Source organism: Chionomys nivalis, chromosome 17, assembly GCF_950005125.1.
Source record: "Chionomys nivalis chromosome 17, mChiNiv1.1, whole genome shotgun sequence".
Lineage (NCBI taxonomy): Eukaryota > Metazoa > Chordata > Mammalia > Rodentia > Cricetidae > Chionomys > Chionomys nivalis.
The window spans coordinates 12,459,327-12,469,295 of NC_080102.1; the positions used below are offsets into that span (position 1 = coordinate 12,459,327).

General features: G+C 36.6%; 1 pseudogene; it reads right to left on the reverse strand.

The window, feature by feature from the left end:
* Positions 1–8,609: 8,609 nt before the first annotated feature.
* LOC130889236 (U2 spliceosomal RNA) lies at positions 8,610–8,789 on the reverse strand (annotated as a pseudogene).
* Positions 8,790–9,969: the final 1,180 nt, after the last annotated feature.

Consider the following 9,969-nt stretch of genomic DNA (forward strand, 5'->3'; position numbering starts at 1 on the left):
CTAGTCTGATCTTGCTGAATCTTCTGAACCATATAGCAAAATATGTACTACACAACTCTAAGAATCACATAAGCATATAAAAGTCGTTTTTCAAGTCTGGTCATGGCATTTTGTGTGAATGAAATAATGCTCCTTGATGGTTCCTTAATTGTTCCTGACATTCAGTTCTAATCAAAGAATTTTAAAACTCATTGTCTGTCAGTTTGGGCATCATTTACTAAGAACAGCCTTCCTGATATCTAGGCATATAATTAGTTCCACTCACTATTTCTCCACTATATGATCCCATAGGATTTTCTTGCTCTCCAGTTCTCATTATATAAATCCAAATCATCATTTCTGATGCTTAGATTTTGTACTCATCAGGAAAGAATGCATTAAATCACTGTCTTCCCCACCAAGCAATATCAATAGACAAAATTTGGGTAACTTGATAGATGTGTTGGAAGGAAGAGAAAATGAAAAAGATGAGGGGGGGGAGAGAGGAGAGAACAGAGTTAAATGAATAGAGATGGGTTTTTAAAAATAAAGCTAATAATGAAATCATAAAGGGTAAATACATGAATAGTCATAAAGTGAATATCAAAATCCAGAAGAGAATAAAAACAATTGAACGGAACACAGAAGCATATAAAATATTAAACAGCAAGTAAGAAATCAGGGTGTAAGGGTCACGGTCGTTAACAAGGATGCTTTTGAAAATCCTTGGAAATGTGGCCATAGATTAATCTGTTTGCATCTATTAATATATTAATCTAATGATATTAAAGTAGTTGGGGGTGGTGAGGTAGCTTAGTGGATCAAGCCCTTACTGCAATATTCTGGGGATGGGAATTGATAATGGCACTTATATGAAGGCCTATTGTCTATATTCCCAGGAGAATTACAGGGGGATCCCCTGGGCAAGCTTTCTGACTATAATAACTGGAATCCACATGTCGTGAGTTTAGGAGAGACTCTCTTCCCCTGTAAGTAAAGTTGGTAGTAACTGAGGGTAACAACTCAGCTCAATCTCTGGTCTGCATACACCTCTACACATATAAGTCCACAAACATATATGCATGCATACATGTACGCACACTACATACATATGCACATGCAGAAAAGTTTCTAAATTCTCTTCAATCTCAGTTTCTTCATGCATAAAATGCAAAGCATAATACCATAAACATCGCAGGATTCCCTTAAGAATTAAACCAAGCACCTTTAGTGAAACCTCAACAAAACAGAATGATTGCCACAATTCGTGCTGCTTAGTGGGTAGATACACTGAAATATTTTTTGTACATAATTCCTTTCTTAGCACTGTACATTATTATATTAAAATCTTGAGAATTTTAATCTGAACACACACGCTGAAAATATACTTTTCCTAAGGGCAATGTGTACTGAAAAAATTACTGTCGTGATTTTTCACAGATTTGGATTTCAAGGTTGGAATCAGTTTCTTTAGAAAAGCAGAATATATATGAATGCTTCATCCTGTTCTATTCAATATATCACATACAACACACGCATATGCACATAGTACCCATCTCTACAATGAGATTTTTCTTAAGAAACAACAAATTTCACAAAATACAATGCAATATAACTCACTGAGTCATGAAGGTTGAGTTATCCCAAGAATGCCAGTCCACAAGGTGCAAGCCCATAAAAGCTGGTGGAAAGCCTACGAGCTGGAAAACCAGGAGCTTAGATTACAGTCCTAATCTGAAGGCCAAAGATCCAGGAGTAGTAAGGGAAAGACATCAGGGACCAACTGAAGCAGAGTCAGGTTCCTCTCTCCATTTTACCCTCTCCAGTTCCTCTACAGACTGGATTATGCCCATCAACAGTGGGAAGAACAAATTGCTTTATTCAGTTCACCAGCCCCAAAGCTAATCTCTGCTGGGTATACTTCCATAAGTATACCGAAAAGGCAATGTTCAACCAAATTATTGGACGTCCCTTGCTCTAATCAATTTGGCACAAAATTAACCTTTTCATCTCTGAAGTGCCCATGCTTCCAATGTTGTTGACAAATGGGTCACCTACTCCTTTTTCTATCCCGGGACTTCTCCCAGTATCCTTTGTTTCTCAGATCCTGAACTCCCACGTCTCGACTATAATTTTTTAGGAATCTGGGTCTCACATCTTCCTTTCTAAAGTAATCTTATTTATCTTCATGTTGTCATTTAGCAAAGAGAAGAATGCATAGATACTAATTTACCAAGTATTGATTTCAGCTGAAACAGTGGAAAGTAAAGAGCTGCTTTAATTTGATAATTAAAAATGAAGATTTTTGAGTCTGTTTTTCAAACAGTTAGCAGAGCTTTAAAGAAATTCACTTAAATCTCAATATAAGAATTAATGGGCTAAGCATAAAAATCAAAGCATTCTCTGAGGAAGAAGGTATATGTACTCCACTTGAAGATTGGAGAAATGAATGGTTAGAACTTAATGGTGGCTGGTGTGGAGTAAAGTTAAATTTGTACATATAATGTACACTTTAAGAATTTGACCATTCCCTTGGACTTTGCTTTAAAATGTGTAATATTCAATATGTAAGATAATTCCCAAGAGAGTTCAAAAAAAGCTTGTTTTGTGCATAATATTAACGGCCTAACCATGCCGAAGATAATGTATCACTTTCTGTGCCTTAGATGGGAATGCAAGGTCTCTGTCCTAGAATGCCGCTGTGCCGCTGATAAAATACCCTACACAGTGTCCTTCTGTTTCCTTCCGCAAGGCACTGGGGAACAAAGCCAACTTTGCTGAAGATAATTCTGTTGATAATGTGTTGGTTCAATGCCAACCATGTATTGGGTGACACTAGAACATATGTTAATCATAGAGAGAAAATATAAAGCAGTCCTTCTCCTTCCAGAGTTTCTTGTCTGATCAGTAAGATACATACATGCGTACATACATACATACATAGTTTCGACAGGCGTCTTTCTATAAATAATAAAGAAATAATAGGTTACAATGAATGATAGATGCTAAAGATCAATTGCTCATAATGGTGCCATTAAAAAGCTCTTGAATCCTGAGCAAAGTCTTAGTATGGGTTTAAAAGTTTTATTACTTAATATCAAAGTAAACACATCTTAGTCATTAAGAAACTCAAATACACAGAAGAAGATAATTCCTCCAATATAATACCAGCACCTAGAGTTACATAGGGTAAAATTTTGGAATCTTTACATTTTTTTCTGTCTCTATGTTATTGAGTATTTATTATTTTAAGGTATTTAGAAATTAATGGAAACCTTAATTTTTTTTCAAACACTTTTATGGAATTATCAGATTCAATACATTCCCAAATTAGAGAGGCCCCCTCAAATTCACAGAGGCTATGCCCATGTTCCTTCAAAGATGCCTGAAATGAATAGAACAGACACCCCCTTAATCAAGATATGTCTCCATCAATCTTTCTTTGCTCTTTAAATGAGAGTTTATATGCAAATGAGAGATTTTTTTCTAATAGAATGATTTCTATTAAATAATCAGCATCCTGTTTTGTCAGAGCAAGTATATTAGTTCCCTGACAAACAATATCTGAATTTAGGGAATATTGTCATGCCATTACAGATTTAAAACCCAGAAGCAAATAATCTGGCTATTCTACAAATTTAAGTTGAACGAGGAGAGATTTGGTGGGACAGGTGCCAAAGCTGAAAAAAAAATAGTACAAAGCAGATCATAAACACACTGCCATGTCATGATCTGTAAGGTATCGTTTATCCTGGAGCAATGGAAATTCAATAACTGTTTGCTCAATGTAATTGATTTACCCACTTAGGACGAGTTTGCTTCCTTAAGTAAATAAGACCAGTAATAGAATATCTAACAAAGGCCCTGGTATAGATATTCTTTCTTCAGGAAGTGTAACTTATCTTCAGGGCTGAAATTAGATGAAGTCTGCTGATCTAATTTATTAAGAATTTCCAATGAGTTAATTAATCAAAAATCTTATAACTACAAAATTTTATATTGTCTTCATCATATATTTAGTATTTATATATCTTGAAATTCAGTCAAATGCTCTAAATGTAAGCTTTAGGTAAGACTCATAGGGTTTTCCTTGAATGTGAACACATCCAACATAGTTCAATCTACTGCTCTTTTGTATAAACCCATATTTCATAATATATAACCTATTTTTTTCTTAAGATGGAACAATATGTTTAAAGTGTATAACACAGTTCTAAATACATTTTCCCAAATTTTAAACTTTCAAAATTTCTATGATAATACCATAGTAATATTTTTCTTAGTAACTTACATAAATATATTCTTCTTTCTAGCTTTATTTCTTAATTTTTCCTTTTACTAAAATCAGATTCTTTTCTCATACAACATATCATGATTACAGTTCCCTCTGCCTCTACTCTTCCCAGTTCATCCCCACAACCCCTCCCGTACTGATCCAATCACTTTCCATCTCTCATTAAAATAGTCTTCTAAGAGACAAAAACTAAAAATATAATATAATAAAAAAATATGAAAAATTAAATATAATATAAGATGAAAAATATGTAATAAGATGAAGCAAAACTTATTAAAGTTGGACATGACAACCCAACAAAAGGAAGAGAGTCTCAAAGTCAGGCAGAAGGTCAGAGTTCCAGAGATCTCACAGCCAAGAGGCCCATAAAAAGTAGTAAGCTAATAGCTGTAATATATAAGCAGAGGACCTGGTATAAACTCATGTAAAACCTGTGCTTGCTGCTCCAGTCTCTGTGAGCTCATATGTGCCTTGCTTAGTTGATTCAGAGGGCCTTGTTCTCCTGCTGTCTGTAATCCCCTCAGATTCTCTGAGCTCTGAGCGGAGCAATTTGGTAGAGACCCCCCCAGCTTAGACTCAATCTCTGTACACTGTCTGACTGTGGGTTTCTGGATTTGCTCCCATCTGTTACCAGAGGATACTTCTCTGATGATGACTGGGTAAATTACTGATCTTATAGTATAGAAGAATATCATTAGGAGTCATTTTATTGATACTTGTTTTGATCATTAGTGTTTAGATTTATTATAGGACTCTGGGTTATCTAATCTCTGGTTCGTGGTTATGTTAGCAGTGCCGTGTATGGGTTCCATTGAAATGACCCTTAAGTGAAATCAGACATTAATTGTGGAATATTTGTTTAACTAAGCAAAGATGTGTTATTTTTGTTTATGCTGTGTTTGTTTAATTATATAAAGATGGGGTTCCTAAGAAACTGATTTGTGTAATAAAAAGCTGAAAATCCCACACCTAGGCAATAAATGGAGAGGTGGGACAGTCTGGTGGGTAGAGAGAATAAGAAGAGGAAGAGAAAGGAAGAGAGAAGAAAAAAACAAGAAGATAACAAAGGTGAAAGACAAGATGCCCAAGGCCAACCAGCCTGACAGCTGCCAGTCAGCCAAAAAAGGAGTAAGCAAAAAAGTAGGACATACAGAAGGAAAGAAAGATAAAAGGCTTTGGGCAAAACGTAGATGAAAAGAAACGGGTTAAATTAAATTATAAGAGTTATCAAGAAACGAGCATAAGCTAAGGCTCAGCGTTCATTCTAAGTCTTCCTGTCTCGATTGGGGGTTAGCAATCCAAGAAAGCCTACTACAGACATTGGTTGGCTACTTCCACAAGACCTGGGCCACCATTGATCTAGCAAATTTTACAGGCAGGATCAACTGTAGGTCAAAGATTCTGTGACTGGGCCAATACCCATGTTTCTCTTTCAGTACCTGAAGTCTGCCTTCTCCCACCAAAGACATCTCAGTATAGGGGTATCAGGCTCCATGTAGGCACCGGCTGGACTTCTCCATGCCTAATGAGCTGTGTAGGTGTTTTACACAGCCATGGATACTGCCTGTCATTTTGCAGAGAGCAGTTGATCATCTTAGCAACACCCTGAGTTATTTGGGAATTTTCACACGGACCCCCCTGAACAACCACTCAACTGAAAGTAACCCAGTCCTGCCACTAGGGGCCTCATCTAGCAACAAGAGGTGGCCAGTTGCGACTATGTCTCCCACTACTGGGAATACTTATTGGGATCACCTTAATAGATTCCAGATAGTTTTCCCTGTGTTAGGTTCCCACTCCTCACCAAAAGCTCAGCAATCCCATTGGTCTCAGCCTGTAATCTCTCCCTCCATCTCATCTCTCCCACTACCTGGTCTTCCCTGATTCCATATCCATGAGACCCCAGTTGATCCATTAAATCAATTCTATTCCCCCTCTCGAGATATATTCATTCCCCTATTCCTCTTCTCTTTACCTAACCTCTCTGTACTATAGCTTGTATCTTGATTATCATTAAAATAATGGCTTATAGGCACTTAGAAATGAGGGCATACTGCTGTAGAACATTCGTTGAAAACGTGTTATATTTATTTCTGTTGTGGTATATTTGTTTAATGATACAATGATGTGTTGCATTCTTTTGTATTGCATTTGTTTAACTCTGTGAAGCTGTGTTACTCTGCTTGTTTAAAACACCTGATTGGTCTAATAAGGAGCTTAATGCCAATAACATGTCAGAGAAAAGGATAAGCAGGGCTGGCAAACAGAGAGAATAAATAGGAGGAGAAATCTGGAGGGAAAGATCAAGGATCAAGGGGAAAAAGGAGAGGAAGACTCCAAGGGCCGGCCACCAAGCTACAGTTTCACAGAATAAACCAAATGCAACATAAAAAGAATGTAACACATTTTTCCATCATGAAACAAATATTTCACAGCATAAACAAATGTAATGCGGCATCAACTAATATTCTACAACAACATACCACATTTGTCTTTCTATTTCTAGGGTACCTCACTCAGGATGATTTTCTCATTTCCTATCCATTTGCCTGCAGATTTCATAATTTTTTTTAACAGCTAAGTAATACTCCATGTGTAGATGTACCACATTTTCTTTATCCATTATTCTGTTGAGGGACTTTCAGCATGTTTCCCATTTGGGATATTATGAATAAATCTGCAATGAACATAGTTGAGGAAGTGTCCCATCGTGATAGGATAGAGTGTCCTTTGGGTATATGCCCAACAGTGGTATTGCTGGATCTTTAGGTAGATCAATTCCCAACATTCTGAGTAACTGCAGTATTAATTTTCTTAGTGGCTGTTGAGGTATACACTCACACAGCATTGGAGGAGATCTTCCCTTGTCAGCAGGAGCTGCGACTTGTGTAATTGCTTCTAGCCATGGAATCTCGATGTAGTTTTGATTTGCATTTTTCTGATGGTTAAGGATGTTGAACATTTCTTTAAGTATTTCTCAGTCTTTTAAGATTCCTCACTTAAAATTCTTTGTTTAGGTCTGCATTCCATTTTTAATTTGGATTGTGCATTTTCTTGTATCTTGCTTCTTGAGTTCTTTGCATATCTTGGATATTGGTCCTTTATTGGATATGGAGTTACTCTAAACCTTTTTACATTCTGACTGCCACTTTGTCTAGTGGATGGTACCATTTGCCTTACAGAAGCTTTTCAGTTTCTTGAGGTCCTATTTATTAATTGTTGATCTTAGTACTATACTATCTGTGCTTTGTTCAGAAAGTTGTCGCTTGTCTCAATACTGTCTCTTCTACCAGGTTTAGGGTATCCAGTTGAATGCTGAGGTTTTTGATCCTTCAATAATAAATTTAGCTTAGATTTTAATTTAAAATAAATTTCACCTTAACATTAATTATTTAACTGAATACTAAATAATTTTAATTGTGTTAATTAGTAAAATTGACTTAATCAGGATATTAAACTGTTACAGCTAACTTTTAGTATAAATCACACAAGTGGAAGAACCAGAGTGACTAGCTGACTTGGGGCTTCATTTGGTCTTTTTTTTTTTTTTTTTTTTATTCTTTTTTAATTAAAATTTCCACCTGCTCCCCATTTCCCATTTCCCTCCCCTCCTCCCAAATATTGCCCTCCCCCCACTTCCCTCCCCCTATCCCCACTCCTCTTCTCCTCCCCCCACTCCATTCCCCCTCCCTCTCGATACTGAAGAGCAGTCCAAATTCCCTGCCCTGCGGGAAGACCAAGGTCCTTCTATCTACGTCCAGAAAGGTGAGCGTCCATACAGGCTAAGCTCCCACAAAGCCAGTTCATGTATTAGGATCGAAACCTAGTGCCATTGTCCTTGGCTTCTCATCAGTCTTCATTGACCGCCATGCTCAGAGAGTCCGGAATCAACCCATGCTTATTCAGTCCCAGACCAGCTGGCCTTGGTGGGCTCCCAATAAATCAGTTCCACTGTCACAGTGGGTGGGTGCATCCCTCGTGGTCCTGATTTTTTGCTCATGTTCTCCCTCCTTCTGCTCCTCATTTGGACCTTAAGGGCCTAAGATGTCTAAAAAGATATTATAAATCAAAAGGCCAGCTAGTGACTGTAAGAGGGAGAGAAGCAGGATTAAATCAGGTAGAATTAGGTGTCTGTAAATGCGGAAGCTCTACACTGTTGAAGTGACTAATTGAAATTCAAAAACTTGGACAAGAAATCATTTCTTTATTTACTTACTTGGAAAAGTCAAACCAGAGAGGTTAACTTAGACGACCTTGACAATACATCAGTGGCTCATAGGATTTCCTTATCGTTTTAATGATATAGATTCTAGGTGTGCAGCTTTTTTTTTCATTTATTAAATGCAGTTTCTGAGACTATTACAATACAAAGGAAATGCCTGGCTTTATGGATCAGTCTCCCATTCTCTCTACTTCTAAGGGTTTAATATATTTTCCTCAGATAGAAGATACATAGATATTAAACTGATAAAACCAAATATTACATTTGATTCTAGCCCAGAGGCTGAGAAATGATGAACCACAATTCGATCTGGCCATAAAGAGCCAGTTTTAATCTTTGATTGATGTTCAAGACTATTACTGTTTGCACTGCTTGAAAGAAGAAACATTTAGAAAAAAGCTTAATAACACTTATGAGATAAACTTAATATCCCAGTTAAAAGTAAAAGGCACAAGACTAGAGAAATGGTTACGAATATATCTGCGTCTTATAGAGACTCTTAAGTTGATTCCCAGCATTGATTCAGGTGACTCACAACTTCATATAACAAGGAACCCAATGACCTCATCTGGATTCTACAGACACTTGCCCTCATGCATGCACGGTGCTATACATAGACAACATGAGATAAGTTAGAGTCTACTAGAAAGAGGGAATTTCCATCAACAATATTCCTCCAATAGGTTGCCTATAAGACAACCTATGGGGCATTCTCTTGATTAATAATGAGATGGGAAGGCGCAGCAAAACCAGGGATGCCATCCCTAGGCAGGGGAGCAAGCTGAGCAACTTAGGGGAAGCTAACCTAGCAGTAGAGTTTTTCCATAGCATCTGTGTAAATTTCTGCTTCTAGGTTTCTCTTCTGACCTCCCTTCATGATGAACTGTGATCAGAACATGTAAGCCAAACAAACTCTTCTTTTCTCAAGTTGCTTTGAGAAACTTGGTGTTTTGAAAAAACATGATGTTTTGTCACAATAATAGCAAGCAAAGTGGAATGGCATATAATTTAAAATAAAATACTTAAAAATAAGTGAAAGGTAGATGTGAAACTGAACTTTCTAAACTGAAAGTGTTAGAACATTTGAATACATTTTGGTAACTTTTAAAGAAGTTACAAAGAATATAAAATCGGTGATTTAATATATAATGGTATTTGTGTTGTTAATTGTGTGCACATGATTGAAAAAGAATACGAAGAAATCCCTAGCATGCTTGTGGTTTTAAATAAAAAATGGAAATACAAAGATTCGTTTATGATTCTATTTTGTCTCTTAATTGTTCACATGATTATAAAATATTAAAATAGAATATGAGGTTTAATTAAACATTTTAGAAATTTGGATTCTCAAGATAGTTCAGTGGGTACAATTTCTAGCCATGCAGGACTGACAACCAGAGTCCAACCTGCAGAACATACTGTAGAAGAAGAGTAGTAACTTCCTTAAGTTATTGTGTGTCTACCGTATACAAGC